This window comes from Podarcis raffonei, chromosome 17, assembly GCF_027172205.1.
Source record: "Podarcis raffonei isolate rPodRaf1 chromosome 17, rPodRaf1.pri, whole genome shotgun sequence".
NCBI classification, from domain to species: Eukaryota; Metazoa; Chordata; class Lepidosauria; order Squamata; family Lacertidae; genus Podarcis; species Podarcis raffonei.
The window spans coordinates 29,195,030-29,215,714 of record NC_070618.1 but is presented as its reverse complement, the minus strand read 5'-3'; the positions used below and the strand labels follow the sequence as shown (position 1 = coordinate 29,215,714).

At 40.4% G+C, this 20,685-nt stretch overlaps 1 protein-coding gene across 4 annotated transcripts in view; it reads left to right on the top strand.

The window, feature by feature from the left end:
- The first annotated feature begins 621 nt into the window (after positions 1-621).
- RFX3 (regulatory factor X3) overlaps positions 622-20,685 on the top strand; it is a 125,559-nt gene continuing 105,495 nt past the window's right edge. For 2 of the 4 annotated variants that reach the window (XM_053371173.1, XM_053371172.1), the window contains exon 1: positions 622-845. The gene's annotated coding sequence lies outside the window, so the exon portion shown is untranslated. The remainder of the gene's footprint in view (positions 846-20,685) is intronic. The other 2 variants (XM_053371171.1, XM_053371170.1) reach the window with 1 other exon arrangement.

The window sequence follows — 20,685 nt, the reverse complement described above, 5'->3', positions numbered from 1 at the left end:
GGACGAGCCAGGCGCCCCCTCCGCCCCACCTGGAAGGGGCTCCGTCCCCTCCTCCCCCACGTCCCCGAGGGAGCGCGCGCGGACGTAGCGGCGAGGCGCGAACTTGGCGCTTCTCCTCCTCCTGCCGGCCGGGCGCCTCCCGCCTCAGCCGCGCCGCCGCACATCCGGGCCCCGCCGCCGCCCTGGCCTCGCTCTGCCTCCTCCCGAGCCCCCCTGGGCCGGAAGTGACGACGGCCAGGTTTCCCCCACGCGGGTGGGAGCGAGGCGTCGCGTGCCCCTCCCTGCTCGCGCGCTCGGAGAGCGGGGAGGGGGAGAGTGTGGGGCGTCCGCGCGCGCCGAGGAGAAGGCGGCCGGGCGGGCAGATTGCGCCAAGCGCCGCGCGGGCCAACGGTCTCCCGTCGGGTGCCTGACTCGCGCACGCGCGGTGATGCGCCGGCCGAACCCCCTCCCCCGCGCGCGTCTCTGGCCCGGGAGTGGGCGGCGGGCTGTCCGTCAGGGTCTTGGCGCCGCCCCTTCCGGCGCGCGAGGCTGGGCCGGCGCCTGCTGGTCTCCTCCCTCTCTGTGTCTCTCTCCCTTTTGTGAGTTATAGCAACGGTTGCCTTGAGAGCCAGGCGCCATAGTCACCGTAGTCCTGGCGACTGTTACCCACCAACAACAACGGCTCCGCTCCGACTCCGCCGCCGCCGCCGCCGCCTCCTCCTCCTCCCGCCGCGGCTCCTCCTCACCCCCGTCCTCCTCCTCCTCCTCGCCCCGCGGCGCCTCAGCCTCGCCCACCACCACCGCCACCACCACCACAGCCAGCGGCCACAGCAGCGGCGGCGCCCCGGCAGCCCCCCTCAGCCCAGGTGAATATGCCGCTCGCGCCCCCCCTCCCTCGCCCCCTCCCTTTCCCGGCCTGGCTCTACCCGGGGAGGGGGGGGGGAGCGAAGGCCGGCTGCCCCGCGAGAGCGACGCGCGCGTGGAAGAGAAATCCCCGCGGCGGCGCCCCCCCCGGCCCGGCCTGCTTGGCGTCCTCCTCGCGGCGGCGCCCCCTCCCCCCGCGGAGGAGTTTGGAGGGGGGAAGGGAGGGGGCGCCGGGGGGGATCAGAGCTTTTTGTTGCTTCGACCTGCCGGTTCGGTGTGCGTTTTTTTTGCGGGGGGGGGGGGAGTAAGGTCACAAACTAAACAACTCTGCGTGGGGTTTGCAAATAATAATAATCATCATCATTGGTGGCAATGCAGAAAAAAAACCCTTTTGGTACTTGCCTGCTGTTTGCCCTGCCGAGATCCTCGGGAGCTGCGATGGTGGTGTCGCGGGGGGAGTCAGGTGCAGCGGCGGGCGGTCCGCATCTCCCTCCGGGTCTCGCTGCGCTCTCGCTTCGGATTCAGCAGCCCAGATCCCCCTCTCTCTCGGAACTCGCGTGCGGGCCTCGGGCTCCTGTCGGGGTTGCGAGGCGCTGGGTGAACTTTTCTCTCCTGATCCTCCTCCTCCTCCCCTCCCTGCCTCTTTAACCTCTTCTGGGCTTTGGGGGGAGCAGGTTGCTCCTGTCCCTTGGTCATTGGCATGCAAACAACCCTCCTTGTGCTGCAAATCACTCTCCTGCTTTAAACACCTCGCTACATAAACACAGGTTTAGTGGGAGAAATCTTGCAGAAATTCAGTTTTTGCATGCTCGAGTTTTAATCCAAATTGGCTGCCTGTGCGTAACTTGGCTATACTGTAGCTTGCCCACCTGGAGTGTGCCTGTGGCTGGTAGAGAATCTGCATTTTATGTTTTATTAACTGGTGCTTTGGGATTAGAGGGCACTCATGTAAAGAAATTAAATTTCATTTTATTTATGAGACTTATTAAACATGGGCATGAATTAAAGAGGGGGGGAAACATGTACTTAGAAATTTTATTTATTTAATTAATGTAGTTTTTAGTGGTATCTTACTGTTTTTACTTGCGACTTTTTAATTCCCCCAAATTCTGAAACTGATCAACCATAAAGAATTATGAATCTTCTGAACTTGAAATATCTGTGTATTTAATCATTTTCTTGTTGTTAGTTAAGATCTGCAGATTAGTACTTAGAGCATATGGTAATCACTTTTTCTTTATGGACAAAAGGTAACATTTGTGATGCCTCTTCCTCAGTGGGACTGCTTGTTGATGTTCAGTTACTTTGCACCTGACCCCACTCCCTTTCTTAATATAGCCCCAAATCACCTTTCAATGAGTAGTCATTGGAGTCAATGTATTATTTAGACTACAAGCGTCTGTACCTGCGTGTATGCTCAATTTAACTCAGTTAAATAGGACTTACTTCTGTGTAAACATGCATAGGATTGATCTGCATGGATACTAATGACATGAAAAGTCTTGTTACTTCACTGCTTTTAATTATTATGATTTTTGGAGAGGTGCTAATGTTTCCTAACTGGAGTCCTGTAAATTTTGTTAATTCTTTATAAAGAAGCCTAATTTATTTGTTAATAATTGTTATTCCTCACATTTGTGAAACCTGCATGGAACTGGTTGTTGTTTGTAGCAGTGCCAAACAGAAAGATATTGATTTATTTGACAGAGCAACCCCTGAAGAATGTGGCAGTGTCTATTATTCCTTGAATTGTCAAGTGCAGAGCAGATTAGGTTAGATAATTGATGCTTTGGTAAAGCTGGGACTATTTTCTGAATTGAGATTTGTGTGCCGCATAGTTTTATTCCATAAACATATCTTACACCTTCTATACTAAAGGTACATGATAATTCAGTGAAGATTGAACAGGAGAAACAATACATCATTCTCCTATTACACATTAACATGTGAATATTGAATACAATTATTTTGTTTGTGCAGAAGATAAAGCCACTTCAGAATATAGTTTACCTGTTTATAGTCTTGCAGGGTGACAGTGATTTTCTTCATTCCTCCTATTGGTTGCATCCACCTGTTGTCTTATTTTAGATGTTTATAGCTAGGAAATGGATCTGATGATTGTCTTCTCTCTAGCACATTTAATACAACAGTGCAGTCCTTGATCAGCGAGATTAGTCTTCCAAAGGCAGAAAGCAATAGGGTAGGATATTTGTCTAGTCTGGAAAGTTTAGTTAGATACCTTATGATCTGATAGTTCAAGGAGGGAACCCTTTCCCCACCCACTACAATTCCCCAACTAATCAGATTAGGGTTTTGGGGGGAGGGGGAGGGAATGGAATATTTGTGTCTTCTAATGACAGGTTCAGTAGCCATTCTTGTTACTGATACTTGGGTTCACAAATGTTGCTAAATTACTCTTAGCCATATATAATTCCTGTGGTATCACTGTTAGGTATAAGATACCAGAATTAGTGCTCTGATACTTACTGAGTTGATCCCTAGGAGGCAGAGTAGATTTGTTTGCCTGCTCAAGACTCAAATCTATGGCATTGTGAATCAGAAATGCCCTTTCCTCCTATGATTTTTTAAAAAGGGAACCTTCTTCCTTGACACCCCCCCCCCCATGACCAGCATACCCCTGAGTGTGTATCAATTTTAATTTATTTATCTTGTGTATTTATAAAACAAATTAGTTTTTGTTCCTCCTGTGCTTCTTGAGATACTGTGTACAGTTTTTGTTCTATCCTATCCCAAGAGCTAAGGGCATTTCATGAGATGATAGTTCAAAAGACAAGCATCTGAACATATATTAAATCCATGTTTTTGTTCTTATTCCAGTTTCCCAATTTCCTAACTAAAGAGAGCTGCAGCTTCCAACCAAATTTAGTACTCCCACCAATGGCCTACTTTTCCTTCCTTATCTGATGCTTGCACCTATTTGAGGGTATAAATACCCCCCTTTCCAAGAGAAGTGTAATGTTTACCCACTATTATAGCAAAGATCCATGTTTTTATTTACTGCTGTGTTTGTATACCACATGGTTGTGATATGGATGTCTACATATTATTAAGTAGAACTGAAACTGAAGGAGTGTCAGCACCCCCATCGTTCAGCCTGGACACTGAGGTCCAGCTCCGAGGGCCTTCTGGTGGTTCCCTCACTGCGAGAAGCCAAGTTACAGGGAACCAGGCAGAGGGCCTTCTTGGTAGTGGCACCTGCCCTGTGGAACGCCCTCCCACCAGATGTCAAAGAGAAGAACAACTACCAGACTTTTAGAAGACATCTGAAGGCATCCCTGTTTAGGGAAGCTTTTAATGTTTAACAAACTACTGTATTTTAATATTTTGTTGGAAGCCTCCCAGGGTGGCTGGGGAAACTCAGCCAGATGAGCGTGGTTTAAATAATAAATTATTAATATTATTATAAAACTGGAGAAACTCTTCTGGGGCTGCATAGCCAATGTTCAGTTACTAGGAATTGCACATAAGGGTGCATTTGTATAGTCTCACATGTAGGCATATCCCCTACCCCCTCTTACATATATATTATACATACATGCACACAAGTACATTCCCTCTCTTTTGTACTCTTTATCATGTGTATACATCTGACATGCAAACAGTTCTTGCCCTTTCTTTAGCATTGCTTAGCACCTGATTTTCGCATACAGTTAACACTGTATTCAAGTAATCCTTGGCTTGCTGTGGAATTCTGTGGAGGGGAGCAGCATCACTTTCCCTTGGTTCAGCTTGAATGGAGAAGGCTGACAGAAAGTGGATAGTTTACGGAAGTGCCTCACACTAAAGAGGAACCACTGCATCCATATGGGTCACCAGCTGTAACTTCAAACCTTGGGGGAAACAGTTGAATCTTGCTTACTCAGAGAGTGATTGCTCTTCCCATGTAAGGAATACTCAACGTTTCCCTCAAACCTCAGCTCTGCAACTGCTGGTTAGGACTTCACTTGGGTGGAAGGTGTGTGTGTGTGTGTGTGTGTGTGTGCTGCAGCAGCAGCAGAAGCAAAAAGTTGCTTCTCCTTTGTGTAGGCCAAGGTCATTGATCTTCCCATATCTTGTTAGCCTCTTCTTAGCACTTCACCTGTGCTGGAGCCTGCTGGAAGTGATACAGTCCCCTTCCACAGGATACAAAATAGCTACTCCAATACACATTGTACAGTGGTACCTCGCAAGACGAATGCCTCGCAAGACGAAAAACGTGCAAGACGAAAGGGTTTTTCGGTTTTTGCGTTGCTTCGCAAGATGATTTTCCCTATGGGCTTGCTTCGCAAGACGAAAACGTCTTGCGAATTTGTTCCCTTTTTTCTTAAAGCCGCTTGAAGAGGTGCAGTTGCGACGGACCGTGCTTTGCAAGACGAAAAACATCGCAAGATGAAAAGACTCGCGGAACGAATTAATTTCGTCTTGCGAGGCACCACTGTAATTAAGATTTGGGTCTTGGTTGTCACCATCTACAAGAAGGAAGCTGCTACTGTAGGGGTGGTGGACTTGTAGCTCTGCCGTTATTGGACTCCAGCTGCCTTCAGGCCCAGTCAGTGGCAGTAGCTAGGAATGCTGAGTGGTGGAGTCCAGTTAGTAGTATCTGTTGGGCCAGTGAAAGTGGAAGACCTTTCTCCTGGCTTCCTATACTGTTTTCACTTGGTCCTTCTCCTGGAAGCCTAATGGAGATAAGTTCCTGCGGCATGTAGACCTGTCCTGTGGTGTGGAAGAAAGAGCCATAAAACAACTGTGGGATGGGAATGCACCATGGGACATCTGTAATAGGACAAAATAAGTGGGGTCTGGTTTTTATGGGACAGTCACTTCTGAATAATTCAAGAGACAAGTCATACATTCATTGCAGGAATGTGACAGCCCTTGTGTAAGCCACTTAAAATCACTTTTATCATTTAAATAAATAATTTTGATTAAATAATAATATTCATTAGATTATCATTCTGAAAAGAAATAGGATAAACTATACTTTGAGCATTTCAAAAATAAAAATATCCAACTTAGAAATCTCCAAGAGGATTGTTTAAGCTGTCCAAGTATCTTACTCCATCGTTGAATAGTTTTTGATGTTTTTCTCCAGACGCCTAACTTAAATTTATCTTGCTGTAGTCTTGTTATTTCTTTGTTAATGTTTATATTGTGAATGTGCTATTTGTGAGATCATGCATCTAGAAAGGCAGCAAGTTGCAGGTACATTTCTGATATGATCATGATGTCTGTAAAGAAACCCTTTAGCATAATTGTGGAGTGGCACTATTTAAAACTCTGTTCTAGGGGTGAGAAATGCTCTGTGTGCAGTTGCATACATCAGGGGTGTAGTATTTTGTCTTTATGGATGAGAATGGAAAATCCCTCTCTGTGTGAACCTCTGTACCACTACCATGATGCCTAAAGGTACATTGGACCGCAGATTGGTTACTGATCTCTCATAAGTGAGTTTGATTTTTGGGAGCTGCTCGTTTGGGCAGGAAAAAGAATGTTAGTAGGCATTTTAGGCCTTCTTGTTGAGAAACTATATGAACATTTAGTGCTTGATTATGCTGATTCTGTTATTGCCCCCCCCCCTCCATTTCTTTTGCAAGTACTATTTAACACATTGTTTTCTACTTACTTTTAAAAAATTGTTCCTGTATATTCATTATACTTTTGTATATTCCTAATGACTTATCCAGCAGAATAGCAGATGTTATGCTAGCCAGTCCTGACAAGAACAGTTGGTATTTTTAAAAATACGTGCAGCCTAGAGTACATAGCTGAAAAAGTGTGATTAAGGATGGATTTAAATTCATCTGGTGTTATAACCTCATTAAAACTTTGGATTTTAGGCCCTGGTGCTCTCTTCATGTTCACAATATTTTAAATGGATTTTTCCATGTGGTATAAATAAAAAGCAAGGTAGGAGTCTTAAAAGCCTGATCCTAAAGATTTGTTGTAAATTGGAGCATAGGATAGACTAATACTTAATTGTTCCAGCACCACCCAACTAATGTATAACTGGCTTGCAGAACTGCATACTCAAGCACTAAAGTAAGAATATTCTCCTAGACTTTGCTGTGTTTAAATTATCTTTTACTTGACAATGATTATGAGAGAAAGTTTACATTATTATGCTATCTGCTATGCCTTTGGATTCACATGGCCACTTAATTCTAGAACACTGCTATTTTGTGAAGTCAATACAGTCTAGTGAATAACTGACATGTATTCATGTGAAAAGCCAATGCAAGTTGTGCATGCATACATTTTAAAGTTTGCTGAACTTACATTGGGCTGAACATGCATCAGACCTATGGTAGAAAAAGTTACTTGCTTTGTCACCTAAGATGAGTAGGAATTTTCTGCATGTTGGGGTGCTTTTGTAAATTAGAGGTTTCCCCCCAAAATTTATATTTTTCACAGGCTTTGGAGGGAATATGATCGTCATGCTTGTTGTTGGTTTCTGTGTGTTTTAGATAATTCTCTTTTTGTTAAATGTGATAGGGTTTTTAAATTGTATATGTTAGTTGCCTAGAGACATTTTGTATTGGGTAACAAATCAGTTATACAGTAATTAGTAATAAGAGATAAATTTTCTCCATCAGTGGTCAACCAGCATTCCCAAGGCAGTTTACAAAATCTTCCTCTTAACCACCTCCTACAGCTCTCGGTGTGCATCAGATATTTTGCATGAGTATGTTTGCGTATAGTAAATGTAAGTGTATTTGTGGGCTATGACTTGCGAAGCTAGTGAAATGATTGACAAGGTATGTGGCTCTTGGCTAAAGATGGCTAAAAGTCACCTTGAGCCTCGGAAAAAAGTCGTCATGTAAATGCCAAGTTATACATTTTCAAAAAGGATTTACAGTGTGATTGAATTACCGGAAATGTTAGCGTTTCGTTAAATACAAGGTGCTACTCAAAAAGGTGGAATAAAATAGAATAATATTGTATAATATACACGCCTGAGAGCACTCGTTATAGGTCAGGGAGAGGCATCAAACAGCACCCTACCATTATGAAACCTTAAGGTAACCACTTTAAATAAAGATGATTCGTCTTAGTCACATTAAATTTGGCATAAATAGTCTATGTGGTGGACTTTATAAGGTTCAAAAAATCTTTTGAAACTGTTCATGATGCAACAGTTTAATGTTTATCATCTGAAGTGCTGCCCTGTTTGTTATCATTTTTTGCTCCTGTAACGTGCCTTCTACCATTTCTACTGGATTAAATAGAATAAATAAATAAATAAATAAATAAATAAATAAATAAATAAATAAAATAAATCTAGAAAATTGAAGGGATTTTAACTTTCCTTGTTTGATGAAACAGTCATGGTCATTATAATCCAACATTGTAAAAATCTGGAGCAGATATGGGAGGGTGGAAGGGGAAGTACTGTTGTGCTGGCAGAGGTCTATTCTGCTTGTGCAAGGATGCTGCTGGAATACAACCTGTGTTCATAACAATATGATATTTTAGTTAAGACTCGAATTTCAGTTTTAAATCAACCAATTAAGTAAATGCAAGGTATATTGCTACATATGCTTAGGGCCAGATTGACTCTTCTTGAGTAAAATCTGTTCTCAAAAGAACACTGACTGCCACCATACTGAGGAGGTGTAAAGCTAATGAAACTAGGAGGATGTCGAAAGAGGGGGAGTGAGTGGGATTGTATGTGTGCAACAGATTGATTGTGAAGTACTCGGCTCTACGTGTGGGGATTGTGCTAAGTGCCTGTAGGAGGTTGGACTGACAATGAATGGACTCAAACTAGTCCAAGAGATCTTGATAGCTAAATAAAGATACCAACTTGGTCTTCATCTAGTAAATGATGATGGTGATGATGATAATAATTATTATAATACTTTATTTTTTGTACCCCACCCATCTAACTGGGTTCCTTTAGCCACTCTGAGTAGCTTCCAACAAGGTATACATTGCATGTTAATTTGGGCTGCAGTTTATATACATACTTGCCTTCTGAGTAGACATGTCGGAGAGAGTGAGTGTGCCACGGCTAAACACAGAACTGAACTGCCATTGTCTGAATAATCACTTTTGGTAGTTCATTGTTAGACCTACTCCTTCCTGCTCCCTTCTTCTTCTTCTTTTTTAAAAAAACAAACAAACAATAGAGTTATGGACTCAAAATCAGAAGAGGTAAGAAAGTTAAAAATTTAATCATGCACCAAAAGAAGGAAAAAGAGAAAGAAAGAAATTATTATTTTACGTGCCTAATCTTAACTTCTGCAACATGTAAAGAGTAAACACACCTATTGTGCTTGCTTACAGTTTAGCTTCCCTGCATACATGTTCTGCCTTGGACTTCCATCCTAAATTGTTTTTCTCTGCAGTTGGCGCACGTAAAAGGAGCCAGTGCTATATCTGTGCTTAATATCCTTTTAAATTCTAAATTCTGATTATCGTAACTTCTTTCCTAGATACAGAACACAGTTCTATCAATGTTTAACAACAAATTGTTTTGCTGTATAAATTCCAAATTTTAATTTTGACAGCCAGTCCCTTGCAAACCTTATTTTAGTCTCCCAGATGCAACTTTGTACATGTTTACCTACAAGTTAAACCAGCAAAGTGATTAACTAATATACTCTTATCAAAACATCAAACTTGTTATGCTTATAAATTCTAAGAATTTATTTATTTTAAACTGAGCCAACTTGTTACATAGTCCAGTCCTGTGCATGTTTGGTATGACATCTGCAAAATCATAACCTAAGGACTTGACCCCTTCTGGAAGGGTCCCCCACTTGACTTTGAAGTCCACCAAGTGGCCCACATCCCATCTCTAATGTTCCTAAACTTTAAGGTAACTTGAATCATTATTCTACTTGGTAAGTTCTAAGCTTTGGAAGGATCATGCGTAAAAACATGCTAAGAGCAGGTCACCTTTGCCAAACTATCAGTGTCAGCAGCTGAAATTTAGTAAAAGTTTTAATGAATTCTCAGGCTGTTATATAACACCTCTCAATTTTGATATTTGCTGTGGTTTTTATTCCCTTTTCAATCTGCCACCAGAGGGTCAACATTTCACAATGTTACTTTAGAAACTCAAAATAAGGCTGGTAAGATTCACCTGTTCCACTCTTAACTTTTGTGGAATCATGAAAGTATAAAGTCTACTATTCTAGAACTATCTGTGACTGAATTTGAATGTCTTGGAAGTTATATAGGCTGTTTGTGCTGCTTTTCCTGGAAATCTTACAATTCCTGTAGTCTGCTACCATAGACTTGATCTTTAAAAGTTCTCAATTGCTGTAGAGTTGCAGTATTTGATTACAGTCACAAGTGAGTTCTTCTGGTTCATCATTAGGAAGTGAAAATTGAATTGTGTGAACTGGGAGAAGTAATTCTGAAGAGGGAAATTATATATACATGTCTCTGAGTTAAAACACGGGAGGCTAGAACTATTTAGATCACTGCTTTGTGGTGGAACAGAGTGAATGTTAGCCTCCCTCCCTGCCAAAATACAATGAAATATTCTAGATTGTGCGGGAGGGAAAGCTAGTGTGGTATAGAAATAACATGGGAAATTAGGGTTCAGATCCTCACTCAGCTATGAAGCTCACTGGGTGACATTAGGTCATTCATTGTCTCTTAGCCTAATCTACTTCACATGGTTATGAGGATTAAATGGGGAGGGGAAGAGAATCAAATATGTCCCCTTAGCTTCTTGAAGGAAAGGTGGATGAAATAAAAAAACAGAAAAATAAAAATCCTGGTCCAAAATAATTTGCTAATATAATACAAACACATTCACATATGGTTATAATCTCTGAAAATTTAAAACATGACCCTTGTTGGCTTGCTGAGCTATAATGATCTCTTCCCTTGTGTATCCAACTTCACAGTTTCCTGTGAGGTCTGAACTGGGAAACTAGTTTAAAGGCTTTCAGAAAGGCAGGATACCAAACTGGGATCTTTTCCCCCTTCCTTGTCTCAGCTGGGATAGCTCAGCTGGTAGAGTAAGAGACTCTTAATCTCAAGTGTCGTGGGTTCAAGCCCCACGTTGCGCAAAAGATTACTGCATTGCGGGGGGGGAGGGTGAAGTAGATGACCCTTGTGGTCCCTTTCAGTTCTACATTTCTATGATTTTATCACATCTTGTGTTCTAATAATTGTGGTGTCTCCCGTTTCAAGTGTTTGTGTCCTGTGTGTGCGGAGAGGGCAAGGTGGAGGAATGAACCCGAAAGCCCAAGACCTGATTGCCTACAGTAGGCGTGGGAGACCTCTGACCTTGGGGGCTACATGTGGTCCTCAGCTTCATTTTAAATGGTCCCCAGAGCTATCAGACTCCGGTTCCTTTCTCATCCTTGCATCCCTGTTGTGTTCTGAATTCCACAGCCTTCTATTAAAGGGGGAAGAAATGAAGCCATCATTTAATTCTGGTGAACAACTAGCAGAACATCTTTTAATACTTCCCCCCCAAAAAAAATAGTTTTAATTATGAACTAATGGAATGATTCCTTCAAATAAATCACACAACTCTGGCTCTGACCAACCACTGGTGTGTTGCCCCCAGAATATTTCCAAGGGAATGTGGCAGAAAAGTTCCCTACATGTTTGAGGATAGGGAAAGAAATATTATCTAAGACCTACAGTACATGTGATAGAAAGCAGACTTTTCAAAATGGAGGAAATGTTAAAATAAGGGCTCTTCTCTGATATGGATAATCGGTAGCTTTGGAGATCAATATTAAAATAGTTCTTTTTCCACTTTCAATTTGCCATTGCCATATTTTAACTGTGGAGTTACGATCAGAAATGAGTTTTAACAGCAGCAGACTGATATGAAACAAACAAAAAGAACAAGCTTTTAAAGTATTTAAGATACTTATTTTCAATGCTAATTTTGAGGGAAATTGTCTTGCATTTAATTTGACAAGTTATAAATTAATCAGAAATATTTATGGAACTAAAACAAACTTTCAAACTGACTATTAAGAAGATAGCATGCTGTTGTTGTTGGTTTTTTTAAAGCTGGGTTCTTTGCCAGAGGAATAAAGGCTTACTTTAAGTACCCCAAAGTGCATTTTTTAATTATGAATGATGCTATTCATCATATCTAAGAATAAAGGGAGAAAACTGCATGTTTACGTTCAAAAGTAATGTTTTCCCAACATGTACATTAATCAGTAGATGGCATTATTTATGGGATTTAAGCACTGGTGGATGTGAGCAGTATTTGTGCAAGGGTTCCCAGGTGCAGTGTAGCTCGGTATTTTGAAGATCTAAGATTAGGTGGAAAGACTCTGGTTTCTTCAGCTGGTGAGGGACAGATGGTTGCTTGAAACAGGTGTCACTTTTATTTCTCATGTATTGTGTTGGGACTTCCAGTGGCTAACAAAAGGACTGCCAAAAGCATGTGGCAATGGCATCATCTGCATTTTTAATTAGCAAAATGTAATCTTATGTTTTACTTTTCTTTGGGAAGCATTTTACTTGGCTGAATGTTTTATTAGTCTCACACTTTTCAGAGCACATTCTTATACTTTAAAAAAAGCCCTAATCCTCTTAGGAGGTGGTTGTTTTTAATAAAAAGGAGTGTGCATGTGTGCATTAGAAATGTAATTTAGCAGTGTTTCAGTCTATGCAGGTGGAGGTGATCCTTGTAATTTGCTTTATAAAGCAAGGAACAGTACTACTTTTATTAACATTCATTTTGATATAAAATTAATGACAGCCACTCTGAACATATATTGCTCCGAGTATTGGTTAAAGACAAACTATAAACTAAATTTACAGGTCGAATTTCCATACAGTGTCTTTTGAAGCGGTGGTAAAGCGACCCCTGACCATTAAGTCCAGGCATGGACAACTCTGGGGTTGCGGCACTCATCTCGCTTTAGTGACCGAGGAAGCCGACATTTGTCCGCAAACAGGTTTTCCAGGTCATGTGGCCAGCATGACTAAGCCGCTTCTGGCGAAACCAGAGCAGCGCACGGAAATGCCGTTTACCTTCCCGCTGGAGCGGTACCTATTTATCTACTTGCACTTTGTCGTGCTTTTGAACTGCTAGGTTGGCAGGAGCTGGGACCAAGCAACGGGAGCTCACACTGTTGCGGGGATTCGAACTGCCGACCTTCTGATCAGTAAGCCCTAGACTCTGTGGTTTAGACCACAGCACTACCCGCATCCTAGTCTCTTTAAAATGTAACATTTATCATGTTGATCCCTCACCCCCCCACTACTACTACTACTAATTTTATTATTTGTACCCTGCCCATCTGACGGGGTTGCCCCAGCAGCTTCCAACGTATATAAAAACATAATAAAACATTAATCATCGAAAGACTTTCCTCTACTTACTCTCAGTGTTTGTGCTTCGGGCTGCGTTAACTGAGGGTCTAAAGAGAACAACTTACTGCTTTATTTCTTTCCTCAAAACTTACTGAAGAAAACAGGTGTGATCTGAAATATCAGCTCTTGTCCTCTGAATTTTGGTTGTTTAAAGCATTCTTCAAATCACAGCCAAGTAGTAGGCTGATCTGACAGTGCTGTGATGCCAGCTCTTCTACCAGCAGAATATAGTCATAAATGATATTTTGTGTGCTTAGAAGCACAATTGCTCTAGAAGTTCACAGAAGAGCACTAACAGACAATTTCCCTATATCTCTGCAATGGTGCCACCATCCACCCTCAGTTATATTTTATCTGCACAATCAGAAGGAATTTCAGGAAGGAAAAAGTCATATTGAAAAATACAACTTTCAAGCCACCTGGCCCCAAAATGGCAACTAGGCATTCTGTTTTGGCAACTAACCCAGTTTAAGGAGCCATTTTGCACCTAGCTTATATATCTGAGTTTCTAACACCAATCTACATCACATCTTTGGTTGATGTAACATTGAGATGATGTTTACTTTATTTTCACAAAATTAATGCACCTCAAAACAGTTTACAAAAGATAAAACAGAAAAATGAAGAAAAATGTATAACCCTACTTGAAAACATGCGAAAATTAAATTACTAAAACTACCTTAGGATTGCACAGGTAAGATCTTTGAAGTAGGAGCATAGGATTCTGTTTACGCCCCATTGCCACTGCTCCCCATTCCGCCTCCAGTGCCATCTGTATATCTTCCCCAGTGCAAGAAGGCTTTGCAGCAGAGTTTTTCTGTTAAATGAATCAACGTGCATCTCTAGAGCTACAGACAATTTGGGAGTCTAACGTTTATGGTTTTGCATTGGTTAAGTTAATGTAAGATTTCCATGAGTAGAACTATCAAATCGGCAGTAAATGTTCCAAACACCTTCAAGGTATACTAATATTTTATAGTGATGCTTACACAACACTTCTCTTTCCTATGCCTTTAAAAAGATTTTTGTTTTTTTTAATAACGTTTATGGAGCAGATTGGTAGAAAGAGGTACAGTTTTATACCCTCTTAAATTTGCTTAATCAGCAGGTGGACATAATGTAGCTGATTCATTGTAACTTGCATAAACGGAAGAAGAAAACATTTTTTTAAAGTTGGAGCTTTATAATTTGCCCAGGTTTCTTGTTTTATTGCATTTATTTATTTTTCTATAAGGGGTCATCCAGATTGAAAACCAGTATTTTCTACATTAAGAAATGGTTATATCTCAGTACTTCAGAGGCTTTAGACTTGCTAAATTCACAAAATTAGCAGTTGACCCATAAGTCATGGAAATATTTTGGCTTTTGGTTTTCATGTTCAAGGGAAAACTAATTCATATCCATCCATCATTTTGCCTAATTTGTATGAAGTTTGTGGGAGGTACATAATTTATGATGGAGTTCTTTAAAATAAACATTTGCTACTGTACTTGCTCAGGACACATAACTGTAAAACATATTTTGGAAACAAGTCCTTCAGGAATATGAATGCTTAGGGAAATTTGGTTTAAATGATGTGCATTGGAGCAACTTCCCAATCTGACCAGGACTCTTGTCCTGGAGGACAGGCTGATGGGGGTCTGGCAGGGCTGGTCTAATAACTAGCAGTCTGGTAATTAGCATCCTTTGTCATAACGAACAAAGATCTGAGAATAGGTAACAATATAAGTTACTATGAGTAGATGAATGCTCTTGGAAGGTACTAGAGTAGCAATGGAGACAATTTAGTTGTTGTTTTTTTAATTGAGGTTTTGTTGAGAAAATATAACAATGTAGCAATTAAATGTTTAACCATGATGTTTCCCAGAAAGATGGTGGGGTGGGGAGAGGAGGGGTGTGTGTTGACTGATATGTCTATCAAGTGTGTCTTTTGGCTTTGGAGGGAGGGGAGCTGCTGTCAACAGAACACTTGGAAAGAATAAAAGTTTAAAGTAGGGAAGAAATAGTAATAGTAATAATAATAATAGTAATAATAATAATAATAATAATAATAATAATAATAATAATAATAATATTTTATTTATATCCCGCCCTCCCCAGCCAAAGACGGGCTCAGAGCAGCTAACAACAATAAAATAATACAGCATTCTAAAATCAATTCAATATAAAATCAGTTCAATACTCAACTTCCCCATTTGTGATCTGTCAAGAAAGAGGTTTTGGAACTTGTGGAGGATGGGGAATCCTGGCCATACAAGGAGTTATAAATCAGGGCGAAGAGATGCTTGAGGTATCAAAGGATGGTCCTGGAATGGTGCTTCCAAACACAGGAAAGACAATAGTCTTCCACCAGTTAACAAAAGGTATCATTTGGCTTCTCCTTGAATTTGGCTTCTCGTTGGTCTGGTCCTTAGTGTAAAGTGCCCTTTGCTAATTGAGGTTCTCCTAACCAATTTGGTAACTGAGTGATGAGGCCAGATGCCTGGAATAGGGTTGATCCCATACAGTCTCAGGAGGTGACTTTAGCTGAATCTCTCCTGGCATCACCCCCTTGTCTAGATCAGTGGAAGTGTTTCTGCACAGAAGCTGGGTGCAGTTACAACCTACTTTGCTTTGTCTGGCCATTTCTTCATGAGGCTCAACTTCCAAATGTAACTCTTCAGAATTGTGCGGAGGAACTAGAAAAATGGTAGCAGAACTTTGTTCTCCTGGCAGCACAACTGGATTCATTATATCCAATTGGAGTATAAACTGTAATCTAGAATTTATGCATCGGCGTTTCCCTTTTTCTTAGAGTGAGAGATGCTTGTTTCTAGTATTTATCATTGCCCCAACCCAGCAATTGCCTTGCATGGAAAAATAAAAAAAATACGAACCTTCTGCAGGTGTAGAGTTTTGCACGGGCATGAATGCTAATCTGTCTTGGCTATGATGTTCAAAAGGTACTTGACAGTTATAAGTTGCTGACAAACTAAGCTAACATGATGTGTAAAAAAAAAAAAGAGAGAAGCGTGAATTGTGGAAATATAAGACATGGGTTGCTTTTTTGAAATGTGTGTAAAAAACATTGTCATTCATCTCCTTGAAGCATGATTTACTTCTGTGTTAATTTCAAAACTCAGACCTTGTACTTAAGTTTCACAATTCTCAAATCTGTACTAGGTTGCCATGCCAGGCAATGGACTGCTCATATATTAGCTATTGACCACATATTATTTGCCTGTCAAATTTTGAAAGGAATCATGATGCTGATAATGCTTTAAGAATTGTTATGCTGCCTATTTAGCATGTGCCTTTTAAAATGGCTTTTGTTTTGTAATAGTTGCTGTTACTTTCCTTCTTTGTTTATTTTAATTTGCTTTAAAAAATGTATCTGTAGACTGACCAGGTCTGTCAAGATAAAAGCCAAATGGAAGAACTGTTCAGCCAATCACTCACATTTATAGGAAACATTAAAAAAAATATATATGTGATTTTAACAAAGAAGGGAAGGCGAAGAATATATATGCATTGAATAATACTAATAGTAACCAAGAAACACTATCAGTTCATGTTACGGTTACAGTAACTATCATTACATGCATCTTAAGTTAAACATTTAAGTCCTCCAGATGTCAAAATAGGTATCCATACAAAACTGACATCTGTATGAAATACATTAATAGAAATCTTAACATCCAGTGTTAAGTTAAAGGTAAAGGGGCCCCTGACCATTAGGTCCAGCCGTGACCGACTCTGGGGTTGCGTCCTAGGCTCTGTGGTTTAACCGACAGCGCCACCCACGTCCCGAGTGTTAGTTCATTACAATTTTTTTAATTTGAAGTCATTGTTTCACAATAGCAGTAGCTTAATTTGGTTTTTGTGTAAGTGCAAAACCCTTTGATTAAAATAAAATAAGTTAATGCTTTAAAAATACTTCAATTCGCATTTGACAATGTTTGATTGGTCTGTTGGTCACAGCTTTTTTGGCCTGGTCAGCTGCCCATCCCGTTTGTTCATTGATTCTTTAGGTTGACGCAACCTGTAAGATTCATTAAGTATTCATGAACTTAAATAGAGGTGAAATCTCAAGTGCTTCCAGAGTTAAAGAATATAAGCAGGCTGTTAGTAGGCTTTATTCTGTCATCTCACCTGATGTTCACTACATTTAATGTGATGTGTTGAATTAGATAACAGGCTCTTCAGAGACAGCATCCTTCTAGATGTTAAATGCATATTGTATGATAGGATCTTAAGTTTTATGGGACTCCTTAACCACCGTGATAACAGATACAAAGTCAACATACCTGTGAATTTTAAAGTTGGGACAAAATGGTGATCAGCAGACCCTAGTTGGGTGCCAGTCATTGCTATGGATTACAGACTTCAAATAGATTTCCTAGTACTTAGAACCCATTGCCTGGTGTCCATCTTCAATCGGTGTAATATAGATTACAACTTTGGCTAGGTTTACCAGCCCTTGTACAATATTTCTTTCATTTTGGGTGAGGTGTTAATTTGGTGTATATGATATTTATTCAGCCTGTATTGAAAAGTGCATGGAGACATCATGTGAGGTTTATAAAAATGGAATTGAGCCTTATAAACATAAAAGTATCTATAATATCTGGTTTGCAGATGAGTATACCTTTTGCTTCATATGGGACATCTTTATACAACTTAAGACTGTTTCAGAGCTGGTTGCTTGAGAACAACGTAGTTCACTATCCAGATCTGGCTCCCAAACTGAGTGGAGAAAATTGAAGGTTTAATAAGAGGGAGTATATAGTAGAAACCATGCCTTTACACACACACACCCTCTTACCATAGATTCAAATGGTTTTAAAGATTTAGTAGCCGCCTCCAGTTTGTTAAGAAACATAATTGTCTTACATGTAGCCAATTTAATATCTAGTCTCGTAGCTCATACTAGGGAGAAAGGGCCATTAAATGCAATGTGATTTACTTCTGAGTGAACATGCATAGGATTACACTGTTAATGTTTTGGTCTTCACATGTGTTAGTGCCCATCATAGATGCCAATATTTTGTACAGGACAATTTGCAGTAGGGCTTGAACATTTTCTTCTGCCTATGAAATGTATAAAAATGGATCCAGGTGGGGCCATGATTAGGCTGGCAGTCCAAGTTTTTTAAATGTATTTTACTCCCCCCCCCCCGGTCTAAGTATAGCGTTTAGCTTTTTTCAGCTTCAAGTGCAATATAATGAGAAAGTCAGGTTTTTGAACGTAAAGCTAGTATAAGCAATGTGGCTTCACTACCCTGGAATTGGGCCCAATTTAAATGTGATGCTAGGCAGGCTAAAATTGCTTACCTGTGCAGCGTTCCACGTGGCTGGCTTTGTGTTTAAATCAGGCCCTCAGCTGCTACACGGTGTAGCATTAGCACGCCAGGGTTGCTCTTCGTAGCACAAACTTAGCTGAAAAATAACAAGGTAAATTAATGAATTCAGAGGAAAGGTTGATAGACCTGTGTATCAGAAATACACAGTACTCTGCATGCTCCTACAATTCAACGAAGTCTTCTCCTAGAGATATTGTTAGTTGCGGCAATGATGGAGGGCATGGAGGTCTTTCTTAAACATGTAATGAAGCTGTCTAGGAGAAAGTGGCTAGTGTAAAACAGGAGGTGATGCATGCCAGATGACACCCATGAGTTCCTTCTTTATCCCAGAATTTGCTGTTTTGTTTTTATGCCCTGCTGTAACTAAGCCTAACAGTTCATTTCTACTGAAAAATAAGCCCACAGAATTCAATGGGACCTACTTTCAAGTAAGTATGTGTATAGGATCGTTGATGTGAATGTTTAACAGAAATAATTTGCTTATTCTTCAATATTTCTTCTTGCTTCCACTTCTGTACTCTTCCTCCTGCGTTTCTTAGATTGTAAACACTGGAAAGGGATATGTTCTCCTCTATCCTTGTATACACATTGTTGGTGCTATATGAAAATAACTAACAAACATTAGATTTTATATATTTCACTCATGCCCACTTTGCTGGCTCTTAGTATAAATTCTAAAGAAATTAGTAAAACGGTCTAACTTACTTTTCTAACTTTTTATTATTCCTGACCACAATTGTTGCCTTCTGCAATTTTCTAGCCCAGTATCTTTTCCTAGTTCTGGTGTTTTGAACTACATATATTCAGGTACACAGTTGATAGATATTTATTAGTATCTGCCCCTTGTTTTAAATACAAATAGTGCATTGCTCTAACATGAGAGCTACTATGTTTAATGGATAGTATTGGACTTAGTTGGGGGAAACCCAGTTTAGCCTGGTCCTGCTAAACCAACCTTCTGGGTAGCAGCTTTGGGCATGTTAAAACTCTCAGTCTAATCTACCTCACAGGATTGTTTTTTTGAAGATAAAATAGAATGGCCCACAGATTCCCCACCCCTTAATGATTAACATCTAATTCAAGTTTGTCCAAAATTGGGAATGAAAGCTGAATTTTGTAGGAGCATATAGCATGCTGTTATACAAGGAAGTAGCTTTGTGTGCTGGTGCATTAAAGAGAAACCATTGCTCATTTTGTGTGCTGTGATCTGTTTGTTAAGTCAGTGCAGCTTGTATCTTGTTCCATTCTGAAGTGGAGATCATATAGCAGAAACAAGCAGTCCTATAGACAGCCTCAGGACTATTTAGACAAATGAGATTTCATATTTGGACATAGCTCCAGCAACAAGTATCTAAGTCATTCCTCATAAGCATAAGCTGACATTTTATAAAACATTATTTTTTAAAAAATTTAAATTAAAATTAATGTTTTATCAATTTTTCTGCATTACAAAATGTTTTAGCACTTTCCTTGTTTCTTTTAGTAGCTAGTATGTAGTTTTTATTGCCTATGACTAGCTGAAATTTAACTTGTCAGTTGACATGAAAAAGAGTAAGGACAACTGTTGCATGATTGGTGCATAACAGTTATTTTGATGTGCAAAAGGAGCTATTTAAATGCTCTGTCCTTGCACCCTTATGCTTATGTTTATAGGGATAGGAAGTTGTGGCAAGTCTCAGATTTGCATACTTCCTCCTTGCCTCTGGTATGGCACGAAGGAGGACTTTGGAAACTTTTGTTTCCATATTTTTATTAATTGCAGTTGGTTGTTTTATCCAAATCCAGTGAACTGGAGTTAATCTTAACAATGGTTTGTTTGAAACAGTTAATCTTCAAACCATGGATTATGAAGCTAGCATGTTTCAACTAAGCGTAATGCTAAAGTACTCTTAATAAAAACAAAAATAAACCATGCAATCTCCTCCTCAAAGCCACATCAGTGGAAGAAAGTTTTGTTTTGTTTTGTTTGTGAGGGGAAAGCAAATGAACATGAGGCTTGCTGTGGCCCATTTCCATTGCAACAAACCATGGTTTATCAGAGCCCTCCTTAAGATGGTGACCATCAGATTGTGGATTACAACTTCCATCAGCGTGGACAATTGCCCATACTGGCTGGGGTTGATGGGAGCTGGTGGAGGTTGGGGAAGGCTGGCTTATTTTGACAACTGAATGTAGTTTTACTATAGTT